General features: G+C 41.4%; 1 long non-coding RNA gene and 1 pseudogene across 2 annotated transcripts; both read right to left on the bottom strand.

The window, feature by feature from the left end:
* Positions 1-338: 338 nt before the first annotated feature.
* LOC311040277 lies at positions 339-1,358 on the bottom strand. Its single transcript, XR_014600254.1, has 3 exons — positions 1,299-1,358; positions 551-626; positions 339-408 (listed from the first exon to the last, which is right to left on the bottom strand). It is a non-coding gene; the product is annotated as an uncharacterized lncRNA (long non-coding RNA).
* A 503-nt stretch (positions 1,359-1,861) lies between these two features.
* LOC311040100 lies at positions 1,862-27,087 on the bottom strand (annotated as a pseudogene). The gene is made up of 20 exons: positions 26,958-27,087; positions 24,106-24,244; positions 23,270-23,491; positions 22,064-22,260; positions 21,492-21,701; positions 19,526-19,675; positions 19,333-19,461; positions 17,292-17,506; positions 15,810-15,814; positions 15,164-15,242; positions 14,374-14,526; positions 13,498-13,602; positions 12,631-12,824; positions 12,004-12,123; positions 11,414-11,566; positions 10,803-10,963; positions 10,100-10,268; positions 9,543-9,755; positions 6,656-6,706; positions 1,862-2,089 (listed from the first exon to the last, which is right to left on the bottom strand). The product of its transcript is annotated as an uncharacterized misc_RNA (transcript).

Below are 27,087 nucleotides of genomic sequence, written 5' to 3'. Positions count from 1 at the left end.
GATTTTCAGAAGATTTTAAGAAATACATTTTTTAAATATGCATACTTTATAATTCATAATGATTTTTCTTAAAAGTTTAGGTCCCAGGAAGTCACCAAATGTATCTTTCAGGTCTCAAGCTGAAAATGTTTGGGAAACAGTTATGTTCTAGAGAAGATAGCATTCCCTTTATAAACGGGACAACTCACAGGGCTTGGTAAACAGGACAGGTGAAGTTCTTAAAGCTGAGGCAGTCGAGGAGGCTTATGGGAACTGTAGGCAGCAGAGGCAGCAGTTTGATCTGGAACCACATCCTGATGAAGTCTGGGTCCTCCAGGTTCTCCTGGGTATCATCGACTCTGACATAGTGAGGTTGCTACGGGCAGCACAGTGCATGAAACGGGCCACATTTTCCACTGCGTTGGTAAGCTGGTAGAAGAGATGGGGAGAAGGATAATGGATGTACAGGCATGACTTTCCTATCCGACCACATCTAGAATAGAATTTGGAATCCTTTGTGTAATACATTTAAATTAAAGAAATTCAGAAACAATTAATAAAGCCTTCTCACGCCACATGATCTTTCTTCAAGGGTGATGCTGCAAGTGTCCTGGACCTCAGTGGTGTCATTGCCCATGTCCAAATAGCTGTTCAACAAGCAAGCACAATAATCAGCATCATATTCATAGATAATGGACAGTGGACGAAACAAGGGACTTACAAAGGACATAACCTGCAATATTTCTGGATGGCCACCAGAGGGTGCCCAGAGGCTGACCTTTGTTATCACTCCAAAAGCAGGACATTGTTGACCTTTGTCTTGTTAGGTTCACTATCACAAAGTGACAAATTCCTTGTGTCGGTTTGTATTTAAGTTCCCTTTAATAATTTTAACTTTGTTCAGCCACCTACCCTGTGTTCACATCTTAGTAAAGGGCTTGTGTTTGTCTTTCCTTTTGTAATCTTTGTGTCCTGCCTTGCTTAGGTCACTTGTTTAAGGTTACAATCAACAATTCCAGTTATTACTCACTCAATATTTGCTATCTCGCATGTAATATTCAAAGAAACGTTTTGAGTTAATCCATAAATAAACGTTGCCCTTTTGTTGATTTCCATTATTTTGTGTTGTGTTGTGTTGAATGTGAAAGGAAACAGAAGTCCACTAACACCACCGGCACTCTTAATTAAAATAGTTCGGCTCATCCAGGAAAATCTGTGACTTTGGTCAAGACTAACCTACACAACATAATTGGAAAGACATGGACGCTGGACTGTACATGCATCTACTCACTGTATGAAAGAATATGAATTGTACTTACAACACTTGGTGGAAGGCATACTTGATTTGGTCAGGGAGTTGCCCATGGGGTAAGAATCTCTGTAATAGTGGCGGTACAACATGGTTGAACCAATCCTCCACATTTGTCACATCAAACTCTTCCATTGGTTGGGCTATGGACGTATTATGTGGCGTGTACATGCCAGCCAGCTCAGCTAGGGTCCAGTTCAGCAGGGTCTGGGTCAGAGTCATGCTTCCGATCTCGGATACATTTCTCTGGAGAGCAACAGATAGATAGGAATGTCAGGGTCATGTCAGGTTAGCAGATGTAATATGCATAACCATAATAAACTAGTCATATAAAAACAAGTAATTGGCTTCTCATATATGCATATAGTATATGTATGTACGCTGTATGTACCTCACGTGTGAGACACAAACTCACTGACGAGGCTCCCAACAGGTCTGAAAGCTCCCATCAACCCATTCACCACCTGCAAGTGTTTCAAAAAGAACAAAATAATATTGTTTAAGGTTATGAAGATTACCATCAACAATCTGGTAAAAGTTTAATTGGATGAAAGAAATGTATAATATTTAAAGCTATGCAACCTCTCTGAAGCTATTCTGTGGTGGTGGTGGTGGTGGTGGTGAGTAGGGGCTATGTGAGGTGTATGTGTATCCGGGGGTGGAGGTGGGGGTGGGCCCAGGACCACCGGTCATCAAGCTGTGGAAGATCAGGCTGAGGGTCCCGTTGTCCAGGCCTGCAACCTCAGGCCTCAGTAGCAGCTCAGCCTTCTGTTCTGGAGACAGCAGGTGAAGAACCTCCAACTGCAACCCGGAAGACACGGAGAGAAGGAAGGTCAATTCATAGACAGTGTAGGGGAAGTTACTTTTAATTATTACACATGACTTTCAATTAAAAGTAATCATCGTCTTCACTTGGACCACAATAACAAAGGGTGGGTGTAAAAAATGTATCTGTCACCCCCCAGACGTTACGTTTCGCGTCCGGAGGAGCAAGCCGTTAATTCAAACTATACCGTTGACGTTTAATTGTTTTGTTTTGTTTTAGTTTTTTTTATCCCAAGAGAACAGTCAAATAATGACAGTTACAAAAATATAAGCCTGTATTTGGCCTCCCAAAAGATGCATAACAAAGAGGCATCAAATAGAACAAATAGACCAATTCCAATATTCATTTTGTGAACGTGAACACAGCTTCTGAACCATTCCTTAGCTCCATGGTTACTGAACTAAATATTGGACCCAATCGTCACAAGACACACAATATGTACAAGATTTTCATACGAAAATGGAACATTCGTGGTAAAATACGAACATTCGTGGTAAAATATATACCATATAAATAAAAGGCACGGGGCCTTTTATTTATATGGTATATATTTTACCAATGTTGAGCAGAAACAGGAGCACATCTAGCATAAGACTGAACTAGAATTTTAACAATTCAGGGCAATTGCAAAGTGTGGTTGCGCCGACGCAGAGTTCTGGGTTGCGGCCATGGGGGTCCAAGGAATCCATCGTCACATAGTTCACAGTCCAGTCTCCAGTGGTGTTGAAGATCTCAAAATAAATTATGGTTAAAGCAAACTTGCCTCTTTTTTTTTACCTTATTGTTCTGATCTGAGATATTGAGAGGAGACAATACCCTGTGTATATAGAGTAAATGGCATATCTGCTATTTGCAAACAAGTTGTAAATACTCAGAAGACATTTCACGTTTTCCTTATATTATGATGTCATGTTTTGTGAGTATAAGATTCAGCACCTATTTTCCCCCAGCCTGATAATAGATATTAAATACCTAGTAATGTACTTGGGAATGTCTCACCATATAATACATGTGGAACCATTACGATACATGTCGACCTGGCTAGTAGCTGGGTTGAAGCCATACCATTTTGTATATTGTAAAATAGATACTCCCCAGCATATCAGGCACATCAATGTTACTGAATGGCGTCAATACCACAATGAAAAACTATTGTTTAGCCTACATTGTGACAGACTTGTCATCACCAGGCAGGAGTTTTGGTTAAGCTCTAATGTCCATGTAGATTGCTTCACAGTTTTACACACAGTAGAGGGATTGAAGTCCATTTTGTCCAGCAGGCAGAGATTATAGTCTGACAACACTTTCAATTACAAGCTTTGACTCTTGCATGGATCAAACCGTTAAGTGGATAAGTTGGTCAAATAAATTAAAACACCAGATTGTAGAAGGCAAAAAGTATTGTCAGTTAAACAAAAAACTTTTGTGTATTATGTTCATATGTGTATGGGCTTAGGTATTAAGAGATGTTACATTCCAAAGTTTCACTTTTTGTTCAGCTTTAGTAGTGAAGAACCCTTCTGATTATGAATAGTAATTAAAAAAAAAAACACACATCTGTATTCATTGTAAATGTTAAATACATGCGACTAAATACATTACCAAACATATAGATTCACTTTTCAACCACATGGTAAAAAGAATAATAAGTAGAGACAAAGCAGAGCAGATATAGTTTAAAGTATTTATTAACACAATTGTATTATTGGTACCTTTACTGTAAGCAACACCTTCAATATATTTGGTATAATGTCCTATCAATTATTGTTATTATAGTTGTTGTTATTATGATTATATATGTAATAATAGTATGGTTATATTTTATGATTCTATATATAGGTTAATTATAGTTATTATTGATAATTATACAATTATATAGTATGGTAACTATTACAATGCCTGTAAACAGTTTATTATTGACAGATATATTGTTGATGCTATAATGATTATTATTACTACTATTACTGTTATTATCCAAAATTATATTCTAACTTTTAAGTAAATTCAATATTTTCCAGGGTGAAGCAAAAAACCCGCCTCCTATTTCAGCCAATTTAGGAGTGCACGGGGAAAATAATTCTTGCACCGACCCATTTGTTAAAAAAGGGGATCAAGCAAGCTCCTGGTAAATATATTAATATATTATTAAACAACATGTAACATTCTGAAAAAATAGGTACAAATTGTAGGGCTGCAACTATATTGATTAAGTTAATTATCTCAAAGTGTATTTTGTAGATATCTAATTTTGTATTTATCAATGAATCAATGTGTAACATTTTCCATAATTATTTTGGGATTACATTTATTAGTTTAATTAGGAAATTAAGTCCTATTTTAATAAGTGTATATTGGCTGTTTGAATAAAATTACATTTTTTGTCAAAATGAATTAAAAAATAATTTAGTCCTAATAAGTGTTACAGTCTTACAGCCCTAAAAACAAATGGTGAGTTAAACATTTACAACATGCACATGTAAATATAAGGTAGTGGGTCATGAAAAGGCAGTATACAATCCAAAATAGTTTGTTGTGAGTTTGTTATTAAATTCAGGGATGGCCAATATTGTGTTATAGAAATTGGGTACTACCGGTTCACGAGCCACAACATAAATGGAATGCAATTATCTTAGAAATATGACAATTATTCACAAAGAACATTCCTGAAAAGTAGAAAAAGGTTAAAGGCAAAAAAACATGTCAGTGCTGGACGGCTTCTGAAAAACAGGGAAACAAGTGTTAGTGTTCTTTTCAAACAAATGCTTCACAATCAATAGTTATGAAAAAAGACAAAACAATGCTACAATATGAATAATACTGTGATTTATGCCTTGATTTCATGGATTTATTTTTGTTTTTGTGGCATTCCTAAGACAATAATTTGATAACCGTGTGTATTTCCAGTAGGAGACACAAATAATCTACTTTGTCTCTCCTATTGGATACATTAGCTGGTAGGAGACGGGAATCAAATTATTGGCTTAGGAATGCGACAAAAACAAAAAAATAATTCATGGATTCAAGGCTTCATAGGGTGTGCAATTGATAGAAAATAAGTAATTTTTTGGGTGAACTCCTCCTTTAAACACTGGCCCTGGAATGACCCAAAGACACGTAGGCACACAGAAGTGAGCATGTTTGTATGCCAGGTACTTATTAAAGCATACTTTCAAATGGAAACGAATATACTAAATAATACATTGCATCCACGACGTGAAAACACAGCAACTATACCAGTTAACTACACCACTGTACCAGTATGCAAACACAGTCTTACTTAAGTAGGGGTGCGACTGCTATTATACTGCTTCTGGGTGAATACAGTAACTGCCTTTAAAACTAAATTGTGATTTTGAGAGACCAATTTCATCCAATCAGGAGAGAGAACTCATACAGGACACATCCTATACAATCAAGTTGTTGATTATGGTTGGATGAAATTGCCAACACACCCTTAATTTTCTGTTTAAAAAGGACCTGCAGAGACAGGCTGTTCCCTGTTACTAAACAAACACAAAGCAATGATGGCTATCAGCATATAGCTTTCTATAAACTGGACAATAGCAAAGAAACAGTGCCAAGATCCATCTTGAAAACTGTCATATTGTGCTGAAACATTGGCCACATATGGATAACCACACCTCTAATCACCCCCCTATTATCACCTTTCAGTCAGCTGACTCGTCCACGCCTTTATCTCCTCCAGGCTGGATTACTGCAATGCACTACTCATCGGGATCCCTAACAAGAGCCTCCAAAGGCTCCAATACATCCAAAACAGCGCTGCTAGGGTCCTGATGAGAGTGCGAAAATATGACCATATCACACCCACCCTCCGCTCACTTCACTGGCTCCCCATCTCCTTCAGGACCGAATACAAGATTTCCCTTCTCACCCATCAGTGCATTTACGGCAACGCCCCCCCCCCCACCTCAAAGAACTCCTCACCCCAAAACCTGCCACCCGAAGCCTCCGCTCCAACAACACCAACCTTCTTGTCGTGCCTGACACCAACCTCCGCACCATGGGCGACCGGGCCTTCTGCCACACAGCCCCATGTCTGTGGAATTCCCTCCCAGACCACCTGAGAGCGCCACAGTCCACTGATGCTTTTAAAAATTGACTAAAAACCTACCTTTTAAAAAAAGCATTTTTCTAATTTTTCATGGACTTTGTTTGTTTTTCGTATTGAGTTATAATTTCTAAAAGTTGGCCCTTTAGTTTAGCCTGGTTGGGTCTATTGTAATTGTTTTGTTGCCTATGCTGTTTTTATGCTCTGTTTTTAATCTGTAGCACTCTGACATCCCTGAGAATGTAAAGTGCGTTATAAATAAAATGTATTATTATTATTATTATTATTAGCTGACAACTATAGAAAATGTAAGCAACATATACTTGTCACCTGAATACCAGTGGTTCTCAAACTATTGTAATGTCAAAGAGCTTCCATTTTTTAGCCTATGCATTAAACCACAGACCCCCACAACCTAGTATTTGACCCCAAGACAATGTCAATAAGCCAACATTAGATAGTTACACACCTTGCAGTAGGCCTGGGATGGTGTGTCTGTCACCTGGGTCCGCAGCAGGAGCTGTAAAAAAAAGAAATACAATATTTTAGACACAAAGCTATGAAAGTACATGCATATCAATAGACAATAGCAGATCTACAAGCTGACAAGTGTCCAACAAGCTGACAAGTGAGCTTGTAAGCCTACAAGCTCACAACATGTTGCATTGTGAGCTTGTAGATCTGCCATTTTCAAATAGCCAAAGTTTAAATGGGGCTGAAGTGGTTAATGTACCCTATGTTTTTTTAAACAATAACCAAAATCTACAAAGTAACTAAAGTTTTCTAACAATTGTAGTGGATTAAAAGTACAATATTTGCCTCTGAGCTGTAGTGGATAGAAGTACAAGTACAGTATTTTTCTATGCAAACTGATACAGTAAAAATCACTGTTTTTGCTGGCAGCAGTGGCACACTATTACACTGTTCATATGGCAGTCAAAGAGTTAAGCTACAGAGTATATATATTGGCAATGCCTCCTTAAAAACGGACAATGGACTGACCACAAGAAAATGTCCATATGCTAACATTAGATAGTTAGATCTAAAAGGTTTTGATTTGCACATGTGTCATGTTATGTTAAACAAACCTTGCAGTAGTGCAGTCTGGGACGGTCCCCTCAGTCCACAGCTGTGTTGGCCAAGATATCAGATCCAGTGTACAGCCACGCCACAGCTGAAAATGTCAAGCAAAAATACTGTATTTTAGACACAAATATATATTTGTCACTATATAAATATAGTGACAATAGCAGATCTACAAGCTCACAAGTTATCTACAAGCTGACAAGTGAGCTTGTCGATCGGCTATTTAAAATAAGGCAACAAGTTTACAGTGAGCTTGTAGATCTGCTATTTTCCAAACATTAAACTCACAGTGAGCTTGTAGATATGGAGAGAAGGAGAGAAGGGGAGAGGAGAGGAGGGGAGGGGATATATATCTGCTATTTTTGAATAGTCAAAGTGTAAAATAATGCTTTTTAGCTCAAATGAAAAAGTGACACAGACGCTTCCTCAGGTCTTAGTGGGTTAATGCAAGGCAGTTGAAGAGCCACATACATACATACATACATACAGCCACATATACAATGGCCTCACGACACTGGGTTTCTGTGGTTAGCTGGTTTTCCTCACAGACGGGAGCTCTGTCGCCAGCATTTGGACCACCTGTAACAGTGTAGAAACCACATATACTGCTGCAATACTTTCCAGTGATATGCATTTACTATAAGGACTGGTTCTTCCTGTGTGTGTGTGTGTGTGTGTGTGTGTGTGTGTGTGTGTGTGTGTGTGTGTGTGTGTGTGTGTGTGTGTGTGTGTGTGTGTGTGTGTGTGTGTGTGTGTGGGTGTGTGTGTGTGAACATGTGACTTCAGCCTTAAATTCTAGCTACAATCAAAATCACACACCCGTCAGCGGCTGAACATTTCAGCTCTTTTTTTGTCCCTCTGATGCTTCTTTTTGAAGTGATTTCACTCGCCATGCCAGAAACGCACTCCCATCGACTGGACTGTAATACTGTTCCTAAAACACAAGAAGAAAAGAGGGGGGAAAAGTGTCATTTGGTTTTAATGAGCATGTGTAAATGTGCGTTAGACTGGTGTTTTATGTACTTACATAGCCCAAATTTCCCTGGGGATCGGCCAGGTATGGGAATAAGGCAGTGATGCCCTTTGCATAGTCCTCTTTAACACGCCTTGAAGGACTCGTCCTACAGTACACACACACACACACACACACACACACACACACACACACACACACACACACACACGTATGAGATCCAAACAAAAGTATTGCTGTGCCGCTGCCTTCTGCAAAAAGGAGGATTTTGGCCTGCACCAAGTACAACCAAAATTGTGTATTGGGTGCATAATTTTTAGATGACAACATACCCATGTTCACTTGCCATGTGTGCAACCAATATCTTCACCATGTCGCGTCTTCTGGTATCCGTTAGGCTTTTTGTCCGAGCATACTCGGTAAGGATCCTCTTTCCGCCAGGTCTGTCCTTCAGATTTTTTTCAACCATCTAAGTGGAAGTAAAAAAAAGGGAGGGGAAACACAGGGATAGACAGTAATATTTTAAAGCACTGGTCAGGGTTCCCACACATTTTTACCTGGTCATTTTCAAAACTTTTCCATAACTTTTTCACCCTATTTCCAGGCCTATATCAATCGTATGGTGGCAATAATGAGGCTCTTACTCCATCAATGCCCCAAGACAGACCTCGAGCAAAGGCGTCACGCGACAGAACAGATCTACAAGCTAACAACGTTTGTTCTTAGCTTGTAGATGTATTATTTTTGTTACGTAATGTTCTGTATAATAGGCAGCTCTCACGCAGCACTGCATTTTACCATGTTACATATTTCATGAAATGTCAGACATGTTTTTTATGAACAAAATCAATAGCCAAAAACTATGTATATCCAAACATCTTCCAAAACATTTGATGAATTCCAAACATTTTCCAGGCCTGACAGACAGTTTTTCTCATTTCAAAATATATCCAGGAAATTCATGACCGTGGGAATCCTGTTATTAACTGTTAAAGTACATAAAGAAATACATTCCGGTTGTCAGGGGCAAACACTCTAAGAGAAGTTGTCAAACAACATTTACCTGTATGTGGAATGGTCATTGTGAAAAATATATCAGTGAAATATTATATCAAAAAGTAGCTTTTTTTTTTTATTGAAAACATATTTTACAGGGTGGATTGGCGTTCCCAGAGATGAAGAATTGACCCCAGAGATGAATTGCACCAAATGGGGGTCTGTGCCCTAGTGCCTCCTTGAAATTCAAAGGTTTGAGAATCACTGACCCGTACAGACAGTAGAATGGGTGTATGTGTACCTGTGGTCCAAACATGACAGCGGCGGGTGCTCCCATCACGTCCGTTCCGGGCATGCAGCGACGGATCTTCTTGCAGAACTGTCTGATGTCGGAGCAGGAGGTGTCCAGGTCCTTCAGCAGGATGCAGAGGCTGGAGCTCTCCTGACCGGCGGTCAGGAAGGCCCGCAGGCGAGCCGACTCCACTGCCACACAGTCCAGGCCACTCTGGATGAACTGAGACACACCCATGGATTAAAGCAAAATACAATCTCACGACTGAAAAAGGTTTGTATGACCAAGTCGTAATGTGTGATTTGTGAAACAGTCGCAGGCGCATTGAGAGCATAGGTGCGCAACATGATGCCATAGAAGACATGCTGGCTTCTATGGAATACAAATGACTGAAATCAGTCGTGGCGAGAACTTGAATCCATGCACACCAGGCACTTATTCTCTCTCTCCATTCCCCTGTATCTCAGGGGCGCCCAACCTCTAGAGCCTGGTTCTGCCCAAGGTTTCTTCCCAATAACCACATGAACCCTATTCTGGGGAGCCTAGAGGTCCTGTATTGTTGTTACCTGGTAGTATTTGATGGCCTTGGTGAGTGGCTCCACTTGAATGGTCTCATCCAGCTGGTCTTTGTGCAGCAGGTCGATGAAGTAGTCCAGAGAGCGCTCGTGGACGCTCATTTCAGAGTACAGCGTGCCCATCCTCTTAAACACCTCCACACTGCAGCCACTCATAGCCCTGGATGAGAGGAGGACATGACAATGGAAGGACAGATAATGTTAGAAGTGGCGAGAGTGGAGAGACCGATAACGTTAAGGTTTTTGTGATACACAGGACGCTCAAAAGTAATGCATTAAGTGTGTTTTCAAACCAGTAGTGCGTTTGCTTTGTTCAGATTCAGGGACCAATATGATACATACAATGTTGCACTTTCCCTTGCAGCAAAAATAGCAGATTGTTGTGAGCTTGTAGAATTGCTAGTTTCACTATTCGTCATACGGTATGACGGTAAGTATGTAGGGCTTAAGTAGTTAACAGAGGACAAAACTTACGAAAAAAATACGAGCGAGAAAAGTTGTCTCTCATTGGACTGAATTTGTATTGAAGATGCTCAATACATTGGGAATAAAGGTGTTCAGTTCTGGATAGCAACATGGAGCATTACCAGAATCTTTTAATTTATTTGGAATCTTGTTATAAAGTTTTAGCATGGTGGGTATTCTCCAATGACAACATTCCCAATTTAGTCTCTCATGTGCGATAGTCACTCACTGTTCATATTTGTGCAGAGTGGCCTGCAGCAGGCCCAGGGAGTAGACCAGTCCTGAGGCGAAGCTGAGCTGCTCTCCACGGGATCCCCTCATCGCGGTTCCCTGCAGGGGGTCACCGTTCAGGTCAAACTTCTCCTGGGCCTGCTTGCTGATCAACTCCGCCTGCAGGGGAAATGACACACGGACATGTTGGGAACAGGTGGTAAGCAGAGCCTGAGCGATACATCGGTTGGCTGATATATGGCCATTGTTTTACTTATTTGTCGACGATCAGTATTGTAATTATGCAGCAGATGTGTCCAAATGTTTTACCACTTTCAACAGAGTATCCCTACTACCTATTTGGGCATGTCATTTTAAGTGAACATTAACAAACGTTTTCAAAACAATAACAAAAATAGTCGATCTACAAGCTCACGACACATTGTGAGCTTGTAGATAGGCTATTTCTGAAAATGTATGAACAGGGCTTATGTTGTTAAACACATTAAAATACTTTTTTTTTACAAAAGATCGGTCAAACATTAGTGGTCTAGGACTCTCCAAAATCAGGATCGACCCATGTGGCATTGGTCAGACTATTTTTTTCGTTTTTTTGCAGATCACACACACCTTGCAGATGAGCCTTGGAATGAGCAGCAGCACCAGAATACAGTCGTGGTCTCCTCCATGGCGGAGGAAGGACTCAGGCATGAAGGCGGTGAGGAGGGACACCTGGCGGTTAGCCTGGCCCACCTCCATCTTCCTCAGTTCCATCTCGATGGCCTGGAAGACACACAGTCAAGGTTGGGTATAGAAGTTAGGGTATAGAAGAACCATATCCAAACTGCCAGGTACCCATGAAAATGAAGGAATCGGAATTGATAAATATCGTAATAATTTTAGGATCCAGAAATGATTATCCTAATTTTATGATATGAGCGGTTACTATTCATTACTCTTCTTAGGGTTTATTAATGTAAAACTTTTAAACTAAATGTCCATTGATGCCATTAACAAGAATTATGATCACGTAAGCCTAGTGCTCAGTTAAACTGGATACAAACTTTTCCAATCCATTTCTTTCCAGTATGGCTTGGCTTGAGTTTTGTGGTAGTGGTACCAAAGTGTCACTTTAGACATTTTATTGTCATTGGATTGATTCAAATCCCCATCAACTCCCAATCAGATTCCTAGCATTCTGACATTCGTCTCAGCCGTACCTTGGCATAAGCTTTGGTCTCTGCAAACTTTATCTTGAAATCAAACATCTCTGCAGGAGGATGCAGCAGGACCTGCTCAGCGTTGGCATTCTGCTGGTTGGTCAGCTCTCTGTTGGTCTCCTGGTGTACAGGGAAAAGCACACACAGACAGCAGTGAGTAATGTGCATTTACTGACGACCTACTGATAATCATAGCAGCTCACTTCTCATTCCTGTGTGTGTGTGTGTGTGTGTGTGTGTGTGTGTGTGTGTGTGTGTGTGTGTGTGTGTGTGTGTGTGTGTGTGTGTGTGTGTGTGTGTGTGTGTGTGTGTGTGTGTGTGTGTGTGTTTATGAATATACTTGAGGGCCACGTGTTCCCATAAGTATAGTAGAAATTGACCTTGTGAAGGCCATTTTCCTGGACACCACAAGAGAATTTGTTAACAAAGACTTTTAGAGCCAAGGTTACAATTAGGAAAAGATTCAGGTTGGGGTCAGAATTAGGATTTAGAGTTAGGTTCAGGGTTACAAACGGCAAAAAAACTCATGGGGGAAAAAATGCATTTAAAACGAAAATCCATCCTAAAATGTTGCGGTAAGTATAGTAGTACAACGTGTATGTGTGTACTGTGTAGTGATCTATGCACCTGCAGGCTGGCAGTGAGCTCTCTGTACTTGTTGATGGTCTGCTGGTAATCGGCCATGGTCTCCTGGGCAGCCTCAACTCTCTCTTGTGGGCCTCGCAGACCTTTACCCCGCTCATGTCCAGCTGCTCTCTCAGCTCCATCTCAGTCTCCCTGCCGTTCTCCTGGAGCTCGTCGTTCATGTCATTAATGGCCTCCTGTTGGGAGGACAGAAGAGGGGACCGACCGTCATGTGTGGTAGTATATACATTGTAAGGCGTAGAACAAAGCCAAATGCAGTGGTGGAAGGAGTACTCAAATCTTTTTACTTAAATAAAATTATCAATAATACAATGTAGGAAAACTGTTACAAGCTAAAGTCTGGTATTCAAAATTTACTTGGGTAAAACTACAAAAGTAGTGGCATCAAAATGTACTTAAGGGATAGTTCACGCCCAAAATGACGTTTTCTATCGATTACTCACCGGCAGCGGTTCTGTATGGAGACACAAAGAATCTCCTTTGTGTCTCCATACGGAACCGCTGCCGGTCATCAAATTATTGGCTTAGGAATGCGACGGAAAGTTATTTTCGGGGTAAACTATTCCTTTAAAATACCAAAAGTAAAAGTATTCCTTATGCAGAATGTCCCATTTTAAGTTTTCAAAATGTATACCGGTACAAATCTTTTGTAAATAGCAGATCTACAAGCTCACAACGTGTCACTTCGTGCCACGCTGCAAGCTTGTACAACAATTTGGGGGTCCTTGACATGAAAAGGTTTGAGAACCACTGAGAGGGCGTTTGTAAAATGGGCCTCAGGTCTTAATGGGCTATGAAACAAAACACTGATTGCATGCAAGTCGGGGTGAAGAACACAGGTGCACTGACCAGGTCAGTGACCGTCTCTCTCAGCTCCCGGACTTTCTCCTCCAGGTCCAGGTTCCTCTCCGTCAGGGTCTCCACCATCTCCACTGACCCCAGCGCAGCATCCACCTGTGACACACACACACACACACACACACACACACACACACACACACACACAATCCTTACAAGAGGCACATGGTTTGAAAGTCAGGTACAATTATCCATATCCATTTAAATGTCACTTCACCCCATCCCATTCACTAATATCTGCAAATTTGACAGAATGACATTCATATCTGCAAAGGAAACCTGTTTAACCCAGATGGTTTGCCTCTTACAATTTTTCATCACTTTGTATTGTGTTTCTTTTGCTGTGCTTTTGTTCTTTTAAACATTCTATTTTTTTGACAATATCAGCATCAGCAAATACAATATTTAACCACTTTCATTCAACGTCCCGTCCCAATTTTGGGCATGTAAGTGAGAATTTTAGGGCTTAAGTGGGGTTAAATAAAATTAAGTTCATGTGTATTGCATACTTAGCTGTTTGATTGTTCATTGTATAATTAAAGTGTGTAAAATGTATTATTAAAGTAGTTTAGATATGGTGAAATAGTAAACTAGAACATGTTACCCCTTAAAAATGGGAAAGGATCTGTGTCATTTTAGATTTTATCTGCCATTTTTTAACATTTTTGAAAGATCTTGGAAAAACTACTGGTTTAGAAGGCATTTGCAGCATCGACCTCAGGTCTTAACGATAAAGAGCATTAGCAGTCATCTTTTTAAAGAAAAAGATGAAATCATCTTCATTTTAAGCATGTGGTTCATATCCTATACAGGGGAAGACAGTACCCCCTCTTCAGAATGATAGTGATTCGCTCTAACTGTCCGTACCTGTTCTTTCAGCTCATCGATAGTTGCCTCGGCCAGTCCTCTTGGAGTTTCTCCTTCTGGCTCCTCACAGTGTCCAGCTCCACGTTCTTCTTCTCCGTCTGCTTCTGCAGCTTCACGTGGTCCTGCTTCTCTGACGAGGACAGGTCACGCGTCCTGTGAACATAACAGGGGGGTTAACAACTTACAATTAGAGATGTAACCGATACCATTTTTTCCCTTACCGATCCCCATAACTTGCGCATCTCATTTAAACAAATCTAGGACAGTGGTTCTCAAAGTGGGGTTCAGGGACCATCTGGGTTCCTTGAGGGGGTTCCAAATAGACCCTTACAGGTCTGAGAGTATATCATTTGTGCACTCTCAGGTAAATAGTACAAGTAAGAGTATAAAACAGTCGTGCAACATCAATTGAAGAAATCAAAATATGAATGAAATACCATGTCATTTATGTGGTATCGGAATGGCATCCTCGCCAATACAGACACCAGCCTTTTAGGCAGTATCGGCAGCTTTTCCGATACAAGTATCGGTACAACTCTGCTTACAATTTGACAGGGAGGCAATGCCATAACCAGACTATGTCTTGTTATTGTAAAAGTACAATGTGCGTGTGTCCGAGGCAGCAGAGGACACCTACATATCATTTAAGTCAAGTGGTTTATTTTTAAACCACTTGCTTTTGTGGATAATGGTTATTATGACTATCATGCTGTTGTCAAGTCATTCCTGATTGGAAACCATTTGGGTCAACTGCTGTTGTTTTTAAACAGATGTACACATTTTGACTGACCTGACCAAGGCCTCCTTCAGCCTGCCGTTCTGCTCCTCCAACTGTTTGACATGGTAGCTGGAGGCCGTGCCGTCTGTACCTGGAGGGACAGCATGATGAGAGGTGGGAGAGAAAGATACACACAGGGAGATAGGGTTGATAGAGAGAGTGGCGTAGAGAGAGGAGTCAGAGACAGAGAAAGAATGAGAGAGACAGCAAGGAACCATTGGACAGAGAGACAGGGGTGGATGGGAGAGAAAGATAGACAGATACAAACCATTAAGAAACACGTGTACATAGATTTTTGAGCAGTGATTATCAACCTTTATCATTTTGAGGACCCCCAGTTTGTTTTGCATGAGGTCGCGGACCCCCATTTCATACGATTCTCATCTCTGGGAGCCCAATCTACATGGCAAGGCATCAGTCTGAGTGTGTAAATGGAACCAAATGGACCACTACGGGTCCATTTGGTTCCCGCTATAGACTCTGAGTTAAAGACCCATTAAGGGTCGATTTGGTTCCTAGCAATCAATCAAGCTGGGGACCCCCTGGAACCCCCCCAAGGACCCCTTCAAGTTCCTCAGTCTGGTCCTACAGGCCAATACATTTGGTGGCCAAGTATATTTAAGGAAATTGGAATGGAATTGCTTGCAGAGGGGCTCACTGAATCTAGCAATAATGTTGACATAACAAGTGTGATTAGCAAGAGAGGAATGTTTGTGGCAAGTGTAATGTAAAAAGCTCACATTAGATACCGAAGGATCCACACACCAACAAAGTTCTTCCTCAGACACTTTCTCTCTTTTACTTACATTGGGCGTATAGAAACAAAGATCATTTAAAAGTACAAAAATATACCTGTGTGACATTTTAGGTTAGCCAGAACTGTATGGATGAGGCTATAAGGCTCCATGTTGACAAGCAACAGAACTCTTCAGGATTTGAGTCTTGGGGTGAACAAATCTCCAACACACAAGGTCTGGTTTCTTTATAAAAAAATGAAACGCCTCCTCGTCAACTTCAGTGTTCAAGTCATCATAGACTTTTAAGTCTGAGGTACTAGGAATTTCAAATTTCTTGGCAACTGAAGACAAAACAAGATTGCACAAGCTTATTGATAAATCTGTTGTGCAATTGATTTAATTTGTATTAATGTGTCATAAAAATGGATTAAAATAGCCACAGAAAATTCAATCATATGAGGAAGATTGACAGCCCTACCGAAGACATTGAATCACTCTATCCTAAATAAAATGGATTGTGCCTTGTACTGTACACCCAGCATGTTGTTGCATATGACAGTGGTTCTCAATTTTTCATGTCAAGGACCCCCCAAATTGACAATTAGCCCACAGACCCCCATTTGAAAAGATATGCCAGGGACCCCCATAATAAGAAGACTTTTACGGCTCTAGCAGTGATTCTCAACCCTTAATATCAAGGACCCCCATTTAATGGCATGTCTATCTCTGGGACCCCAATTTATATTGTAAAATCAATGTTAAGACAGTGTAAAAATGGAACCAAATGGACCCCAATCATTTATTACACCATCAATGGCATAGGGCATGCTGTGGAACAATGTTTCACTCACCACACTCCAGAAATGATGTAAAAGACAGTGGTCCCTCAAAGCAGATGTATTTCTGCCGGTCAAGATGTTTCACACGTACAGCATGCATGCTTTGATGGAGAAAACATAATAATGTTACTAAGACGATATAGGGTACAACATGCAGTATGAGGAGTGTTACAATTAGAAACTATTACAAAAGCACTATCTACAGGCAGGCTATCTAGCAGTGGTGTAAAGTAACAAAGTACATTTACTTAAGTACTGTACTTAAGTACAATTTTGAGGTATTTGTACTTTACTTGAGTATTTCAAATATACTATTGTAATTACTTTTACTCCACTACATATCAGGGGCAAATATTGTACTTTTACTCCACTACAATTATTTGAAAGCCATTTTAGCCCTACTTTATAAATATGCTACTTGAAAATAGCAGATCTACAAGCTCATGAGCTTGTAGATCTGCTATTTTTCAAACATTCTAGTACTTTAAGTATATTTTATGTTTGAAGTTTAAACACAGAAACACGAGGAGACAAAGAGATGTTGAGCTCTCTCAGATGCCTCACCTGTCTTTAGCGACTTCTTTCTCCTCCTTCTCCTTGTCCTCTTCCTTGCCCTTGTCTTTGTCCTGGTCAGTGATGATGTCCGACACCAGTTTGAGGGCACGTTCTGTGATGGACACAATCTTCTGGATAGCTTGGAGTTCATCCTCTGAGGGATAAATGGCTGCATGCTTGGTCATTACGTAGCGATCGTCTGAAGAGTCGGGGCGACGAGGCGGCTAAAAGAGAAATGGTGGAAAGAAAACTATTCATTCACAGGACAAGAAAGGAATCGCAATGAGGTTTCAATTTAGTTCATGTAAGAGTATTCCAAAGAGTTACTATTCTCAGTAGGCAATTCTGTAACCAATTACTTTTTAATGACAAAGACGTAGTTCTGAAACGAGTTACTTGATTAACAGAACGCAAAACTGCATTCAAATAGTAAACAATCACACCCAGTGTGAAGTGGGCGGTGTGTGGTCATCACAACATGACTCACTTTAAAAAAGGATAAATTACTTTTTTTAAAGTCCATACTGCTATTCATAGGGCTGCACATGTGTCATGTGTTTCGCTAGCCAATCACAGTCCTGAATTTGCAAAGTCAGCCAATCACATTACAGTTAGTGGTGATGACACTAGCTGTAATGTGATTGGCTGACTTTGCAAAAGTATCGATTTGCATTAACAATGGAAGGGTTAGGGGTATACAATGCGTTGTAGACTATTGGCCAATCACGGTGCAGGATTGGTCAGTGTCCAAAACTCACTTATAGGGGGCGGCTACACCGCCCCAAAAATCACACCCAGTGTGAAGTGGGCGGTGTGTGGTCATCACAACAAGACTCACTTAAAAAAAAGGATAAATGACTTTTTTTTAAGTCCATACTGCTATTCATAGGGCTGCACATGTGTCATGTGTTTTGCTAGCCAATCACAGTCCTGAATTTGCAAAGTCAGCCAATCACATTACAGTTAGTGGTGATGACACTAGCTGTAATGTGATTGGCTGACTTTGCAAAAGTATCGATTTGCATTAACAATGGAAGGGTTAGGGGTGTAGACTGTGTTGTAGACTATTGGCCAATCACAGTGCAGGATTGGTCAGTGTCCAAAACTCACTTATAGGGGGCGGTTACACCGCCCCAAAAATGTGAATTGGGCGGTGTGGTCATCGCAGTGATGGAAGCTCACTTAAAAAAAAAAGTTTTTTTTAAAAGTGCATAGTCCTATTTATAGGTTATTAATTTCATCATGTGTCTCGCTAGCCAATCACAGTGCTGAATAGAGTCAGCGGGGGTGTCCAGGGGCCACCCATTGTGGGTGGAAGGGGTGTACAATGGGTGACCAATCACAGTCCAGGAGTGAACTATTGGCCATTAGACTGCATGGTTAAACTAGGTTATACACTTGTTATTCTACAAGGCACAGAACTTCAAGAAATGTCAGGTTTGGAAACGCACGCCTGGTCGCCGTCCATCACTACACAAGTTGGCAGAGACTTATCCAGACATTGGCATGTAGCCTTTGAGTGCAAAGCACGCTCTGTGAAACCAGCTTCACTCTTTATTAGTGATGAGTGTTTGAACCACTTTCAACCTGGTGTCCCTATTTTGGGCACGTCATTATAGGTGCAAATTGTCAAAAATAAAATGTTTTATCATTTTTAAAGTGAAAATGGAAGTCGTTTTCTTTATTCATTGTGTGATAAGTACATAGGGGTTCAATGACTTAAACCCTATATACTTAGATGGGTGTGCAAGGGGTCTGTAATTGGCCCCGTCCTTTTCTATCACTCATCAATCTCTGCCGATCTACAAGCTCACACAATGCCTTGTGACGTGTAGTGAGACATTTTTTGTTTTCACTGAATGTTTGCCTATTACGACGAGCCCCGAATAGGGACGCTAGGATTCATGTGGTTGAACTGGTTAAATGCAGAGCTATACTAATCAAACAGGAATACAGCAAAAACACAGTACAGAGCATAATGGCAACAAGGTGAAGAATGAAGTCATTGTCAAATACCGCCAGGAGACGTCAAAATTCAAAGGGGACCTACTGACCGACAGAGTTGATCTTGGGGGGCGGAGGCCTTCTTGGCGGGGGCGGTGGAGTTGGCAGACGACAGACTGTTGCCGAGCGCGTTCTTGCCGAGCGCCCCCCCGCCACCGCTCACTATGTTGACCGGCTTCAGGTAGTAGGAGGAGTTGTGGGTGGAGGCAGAAGCATTGGAGGAAGAGGTGCCCATGGACAGGGACGAAGAGGTGGTGCTGGAGCTGCCCCGGCCAGAGGAGGGGGGGTCTTACTGGGGGCGGCCGTGGTGGAGGAGGAGGTCTGGGTGACCACGCTGGGCTCCGTGGAAGGGATTGGGGTTTCCCCAGCTTGGTGTGAAGCTTCACCACCTGGGGAACGGAGCAGAGCAACACGTTTGAGGGTTTGTTGTAAAAAGCAGCTGTCCAAACCCTTTTCTAAATCAGTGGTTCTCAAACTTTTTCGTGCCAAGGACCCCCAAATAGACTCTTATTAGCCCGCGGACCCCCATTTGAAAAGATAAGCCAGGGACCCCCATAATAGAAGATTTTTACGGCTCTCTAGCAGTGATTTTCAACCATTTTAATTTCAAGGACCCCCAGTGTGACATGCATTAGGCTACGGACCCCCATTTAATAGCATGTATGTCTCTGGGACCCCAATTCATATTGTAACATCAATGTCAATTTAACTCTGAGAGTGTACAAATGGAACCAAATGGACCCGTTAGGGTCCATTTGGTTCCATTTGTACACTCTCAGAGTTAAAGACCCATAAGGGTCCATTTGGTCCCTTAGCTGGGGACCCCCTGGAACCCCCTCAAGTACCCCTGGGGGTCCCCGGACCCCACTTTGAGAACCAATGTTCTAAATGACATTGTGTATTGTAACGACATGTATGTTTACGACACTGAATTTTGTTAACTAACACCACTAAACTAAAAGCCTATCCATCCATCCAACATATCACTGTTTATTTGCCATCCTAGGCAGCATGATAGCAAAGCCATGTTCAGCCATTGCTTGAGCATCATGCAAATTGCTGTGTGGCTTTGATTGATTGAATTCTTTATCAGCAGTTTGCAAAAAGTACAGAGGCACAGTAAGGCCTACACAATAATGCTAAAAGGATAACACAAAAATCCCTGAGGGCTTGTTTCCATTGTGGTCCTGCGTATTCAATTCATAAAGGCCGAGTTCTGTAGGTGGACACATGTTTTTTTTTCTAAAATGAAATTATAGCTATTCAATAAAGGCTTTACCTTCAAGAAGGATTGCCCCTTTTCTTTTCAATTGAAATTAAAAAAAATAAATTGTACATCATGCTGAATATCAGTATTGTGGTAAGATCTAAAAACACTGCAGCATGATTTAATACCACAACACAGTCACAGACAAACGTTGGTAATCATTCCAGCGTGCGTCAGTACGGCCAATGCTCTCATATCATAAATCTCATATTTGGGAACACACATGTTGACATCTTTGCTTTAATTGCCAAAACACGTCAAAGCTAAAGTTCCCCTTATGACTTATGAAGCTGTAAAAGGATTGGCTTATGTCTTTATTAAACCAGATATGCAAATATGTTCTGTTTTTTTGTCCTTCCAAACACCTGAACCAAGCATAGAACTTGCGTACCGGTCATATATGCATACATCTGTGCCAAATATACACAGTATAGAGACAAGTACACAATGTCCAGTAAGCCTGCCTGTATGTGGGCGTGTGTATATTGAATGAGGGTTAATATCTTTTGTGACCGTTTACAATCCATTATGTTCCTAAATAATGTGTTTATCGGTGTCAGCCAGGGGTCTATAATGGGCCCCCTCCTTTTTTACCCCTTTACAAATATCTACAATCTCACAGTGCGACACGTTGAAAGATTGTAGATTAATGTAGTTAACCACATTAATCCTGGCTTACCCATTTTGGGCATGCCATTATAGGCAAAGGTTTAAAGACTTAAAAAATATGTTTATCAAAGTTCTCACATTTTGAAAAATAGTCAATGTATAAAACTTCATAAGACAAGCTGTGAGCTTGTATCCCAAAGTACAAATTAGTGCTTACGTGGTTAAGCCTAATCCATAGGTAAAATGGTGTCGCTGGTCAAAAAGAACTGATCTATGCGAGCAAGTGACACATGATGGTAATACATGGTAGCATAAAATAAATACATTACCTTCTGATGCTTGGCCCCACGGATATGAGCGGCGTAAGCGTCGGCTCCGGTGCAGGAGACGTCACACAGCTCACAGCGGAGCTGGTTCTGGACGCCGCGGGCAGAGCTGCTGGTTCCTCCACTGCTGCTGCTGCTACTGCTGCTCTGAGACACCTTGAGAATCGCTTCCTTCTTCTTGTGCTTCTGGCCCTCCAGGTGCTCCTTGTATGTCTGGTTGGAGAGGAAGGGGGGTTACTATTCCTTCATTTGAGACACCATTTGCTTCAAATGTAGGACGTATAATGCAAGCCAAGCATGGCGTTTCAGCATAAAATCTAATCATGTATTAAGTCGGACAAACCTGCAAAGTTTGTTAAACTAATTTGATCAGTGTAAATGTAGAATTGATCTACAGCTTTTCAAGGTACTCAAACAAGCTTGTAGATCAGGTTTGTTTTTGGTCTATAACAACATGCCCAAAATAGGGAGGCGAGGTTCAAAGTGATCCCCACCAGTCTTTAGGCTTCAAAGACCAAGGACTACAGAGACAAGTGTGAGTGTGCTCACCTGCGGGCCTGCACAGCTGATCTTACACCCGTCACAGTAGTGGATCTGAGGGGGTTTGGGCGGCTGCTTAGGAAGGGCGGCTTCTTGGTGAAGGTGCTGCCCGTCCACGCTGCTGTAGCGGCTACCGCGGCCACCGCCTGCTTCTGTTGCTGCTGCTGTTGCTGCTGGTAATATGTGGAGGCAGCAGAGTACACGGCAGCCTCGTAGCCCGAGTAAGACGTACCTATGGAGCAGGAATAGGGGCAGTGATGAAGAAATGCATTTCAATAAAATATATTTTTTAAAGATACCAATAGGCTCTATTCACAGCAGCCATATTATGAAGACATTCACAGGTGTTACCAATGATACTAATGAAGGCTCTGTTCCATTCTGGTCAAACAGAGTCAGGGTGCTGATATTGTGCATGTTGGCTCACTGGAAACACTCTGTTACACCAGTGGGTCTACAGCTGGGGTCCAGGGACCCTCATGGGCTTCCAAATGGCCCCTTGCAGGTGTGTAACTCTGAGAGTGTACAAATGTATGTAAATTTGTACACTCTCAGAGTTATGGGGGTCGTGGGAAACCACTGTGCTACACTAAATGGAACAGAGCCTTCATTAGTATCATTGGTAACACCTATGAAAGAAGTGATAATATGGCTGCTGTATAGAGCCTATTCTAAGTCTACAAGCCACAGCATCTCAGAAAGAAATCAAATGCGTCAGTGTTTAACACTGGGAACTTTTGGCTTCCTCCTCCATTCTAAAATGTGCAGTCTAGCTAAACTGTGTTTTGAGTGACAAGATTCTGCATCTACGCCCGATGCGACACAACTCGCGTACGTTGAATAATTATGTTCGACTGAAGTGAATTTTGCGCAAGTGAATACGAGCGACAGCCTATGTATGGGGAACGTTGCAAAGTAATGAACACGTTGCATCCATTCAAAATTATTCAAAAATAGCAGATGTACAAGCTCGCAGCGCGGCACGAAGTGATGACTGTGAGATTGTACATCTGCTATTTTTGAACATTTATTGAGAGATCTTTTAAGTGTTCTTAAATCGTGTTTTGCTATACAGCTAAAATGACAGATGCTTTCCCGGTTTTAATGGGTTATTATAACGATGGCACCCAGATCAATTAAATGTGTTTCTGCAGCTCACATTCTACTATGTTGCTCGACTACGTTTGGGTTTAGCGTGTGGGTAACTTGTATGTGTGGGTGACGGCCGGGCATTTCCTTACCAGAATATGTGACAGCGTTGGTGCTGTAGGTCGGGCTCTGGGAGTACGACGGCACTACGGACGCTCCAGCAGAGGGTACGGGCTGCACGGTGGACGACACCGGGTAGATGGAGAAGGTGGAGGTGGCCTGGCTGGGCGTGGCCGGTTTGATGGCAGTCACCTGGCGCGTCTGCTGGGTCTGGGTGTACGGCGTCATACATTGCGTGTACGCTGGTTTGGGGGCTATGTGGGGAAATAGAGAATATTACAAAACGATTACTTTTTTTTTAAAGGTTGCACAAAACTCAAAACATTATCCAAAAACCATGTGGGATATAAACACCACATGTTTTTGCTGTTCTCTTGTCCTTAATAAACTGGTTTGGCATCAGCAGCCATGAGTGTGCCGTGACTCTTTGATGTTTTAAGAAATAAATGTTTGTTGTGGTCGGGTCATTGTGAAACATTTTCAAAAGTAGCTGAGTATACAAGCGTTGTGAGAACCACACTTATAGATTGACCTTTTTTTGTACAAATGGAAGCAAATGGACCCTAATGCAGTGGTGGGATCCAGGGACCCTCAGGGTTCCTTGAGGTGGTTCCAAATGGACACGTGCAGGTCTGGAACTTTTGAGAGTGTACAAATGGAACCAAATGGACCCGTACGGGTCCATTTGGTTCCATTTGTACACTCTCAGAGTTATGAGGGGTCATTGAAATTAAAAAGTTTGAGCACCACTGGCCTAATGCACACCAAACTGGAGGTCATCAAAGTTTTTAAAAAGCTTTGAGAATGACAGCTTTAGGAGGACTTTTCTTCACCATGATGAGTCCAGTCAGTGGCGAGTTGAACGTACCTGTCTGATAGTAGGACTCTGCCACTGTGGGCTGGGGCTGTGCTGCGGCCACAGCTGATGTAGCGATGGGCTGCTGGTAGTATCGCTTGGGGTCATAAGCGACAGCCGGGGCTGTAGACCGCACATACGAATATGTGTCCTGCAGAAGACAAACACCACAAGCAATGTTTATAGTATAGGCCATTTGAAAACCATACCTGCGCTGCTAGATTTCATAGCACAGTCAAACAATCAATTTATTATTATTTTCAGAACAAACAATATTGGACACAAAATCAATAGCTGAATGGCAGCTTTTCCCTTGCTGTTGATTTTATTGTTATCTTGTTCCAAGCAGCGATCCGCCTCATGACAAAAGAGAGACGGCCGTTACCATACCACTTGAGAAAGAGGTACTCTAACCCACCGTTTCCCAAACAGTGTGGGTCGTGGACCAATTTGTATGGGTCACGCGAGTAAATATGTTTATTTTGTGTTTCCTAACTTCCTCATTTTTTTATTATTTCAAAAGATTATCAAAACATTCCCAACAAAAAACTTTTTTTCGAAAGCATACAAATACATTTAAAAATCCATTAATTAGAGGGGGAAAAGTACTTTTATGTCCACTACATCTCAGAGGCAAATATTGTACTTTTACTCCACTACAATTATTTGAAAACTTCAGTTACTAGTTACTTTTAAGATATAAATTATTATTACATTAAAAAACATACCTTAACCACTTTAGCCTTATTTTATACATAGTCTATTTGAAAATAGCCGATCTACAAGCTCACAGAGCGCGACGCCTTGTGAGCTTGTAGATCTGCTATTTTCAAATAATTAGTACTTTTACTTTTGATACTTTAAGTACATTCTGATGCCAATACTTTTGTACTTTTACTCAAGTCAATTTTTAATTCTGGACTTTTACTTGTAACAGAGTACTTTTATATTGCAGTATTGGTACTTTTTACTTAAGTAAAGAATTTGATTACTTTTTCCACCACTGCTCGCACGCTCAATAACTTTGTTATTGTGCAACAGTGAAACGTGTCTGGGCGGAAACAATTGCTTGACATTTTGATTCCGCATCGACAGTTTCTCCACATTTTAGAGGCAAATGTGGGCACATAATCATAAATATGATGATCCTAATATACAATTGAGAGTGGCGCGCATGCGCGACCGACACGGTACGACCGACCGTGTACCGTCTACTCTCATTACGGTCCTTTTCAACCCCAAAACAAGCCCCAAAAGAAGCGCGACCATCCGCTTACAATAAGCGGACATGGCAGTTGTTGCCAGGTTCAGCGAGAGATACAAGCAACCAGGTTAATGAAAACAAACAACCCCAAAGCCACGGCGTCCTCTAACATTAGTCAACCCAGTACAATGCTCGGTGCAGATAAACACTTGTTGAACCAAACAGTGCGTCAAATGAATGTCTATTTACTGCTAGTAAAACAGTCAAATTACAACAGCATCTCCTTCTAGCGTTAAACTCGTGTTACTCTATACCAGTGGTTCTCAAACTTTTTCATGTCAAGGACCCCCGAATAGACGCTTATTACCCCACGGACCCCATTTGAAAAGATAAGCCAGGGACCCCAATAAGAGAAGGTTTTTACGGCTCTCTAGCAGTGATTCTCAACCATTTTAACTTCAAAGGACCCCCACTTTGACATCCATTAGGCTATTGACCCCCATTTAATGGCATTTATATCTCTGGGACCCCAATTTATATTGTAAAATCAATGTTAATTTAACTCTGAGAGTGTCCAAATGGAACCAAATGGACCCGTTAGGGTCCATTTGGTTCCATTTGGACACTCAGAGTTACAGACCCATAAGGGTCCCTTTGGTTCCTATCCATCATTTAGCTGGGGACCCCCTGGAACCCCCTCAAGTACCCCTGGGGGTCCCCAGACCCCACTTTGAGAACCAATGAGTTATATCAGCACTTTTAACAGCCTGCTCAGGGACTACAGATGAAAGCTAGCTTCTGGCTAACTCTGGTTCATTACACGGATGTGAAAACCAACATGTTGATTAATGTGCACTGTGTCCCTGGTAAATAAATGAACATGATAGCAATACTGTTGATAATGTAATCATTTAAAACGTCACTGCCATGCAGAAGTTGTAAGCATACTTTTATAGCCGTTAGCACTGGTTAGCCTATAGCTGACTAGTCGTTTTTAACCCAGTTTCAGAGCAATCGTCGCTGCTTAAAGTTAGTTTTAGCAGATCTACAAGCTCAATTTTAACAGACAAGATATAACAAATGCCATGTTGATTAAAAGCTGCATTCTGCGTTGTATAATGAATTGTTATGGACATTACCCAGAGTCCTGGGGCCTGAAACAACTTAAACTTAACCTGGCGTTTGTACTTAATTCATTTAAGGCCCGTACATGTACATAAACGTTCTACGTTCACATTTCAAATATAAAGTTCTTACCTCACGGCCACGGATGTGAAAATTCTGTTCGAGCCCTCAGAAGTAACCGTATCTTCAGTATTGTTCAATAAAAAGCATTTTAATCCGATCGGTGGCCATTTTCTCAGCATGTCCGCCGTATGCTTTCAACTGCATTACCCATCGGTTGGTAGGTGTACTGCACTCTGATACAGTGTGCCAGCTATGAGCAAATGGCCACCGATCAGATTAAGATGCGTTTTTATTGAACAATACGGAAGATACGGCTACTTCTGAGGGCCCGTACATAATTATAACATCCGTGGCCATGGGGTAAAAACTTTATATTTGAAATTTGAACGTTTATGTACATGTACGGGTCCAAAAAAGGCGGGAAAAAAGTAATAAAGGCGGGGAAAAAAGTAGATAAAGTAATATTACTCACCTTAGACAAAAGACGACGAAATGAAAGTAGATCAGTGATATATGAACCGAAATCAAGTAGAACAGTTTCCAATAGTAATCTCTCATCGGACGGAGCGACGTAGCATCCGCACGAAAACATGATAAGTGAA

Source organism: Gymnoscopelus microlampas (assembly GCF_963454915.1).
Source record: "Gymnoscopelus microlampas genome assembly, chromosome: 23".
NCBI lineage: Eukaryota > Metazoa > Chordata > Actinopteri > Myctophiformes > Myctophidae > Gymnoscopelus > Gymnoscopelus microlampas.
The sequence above is the reverse complement of the archived record's forward strand: the minus strand, read 5'-3'. Positions and strand labels throughout refer to the sequence as shown.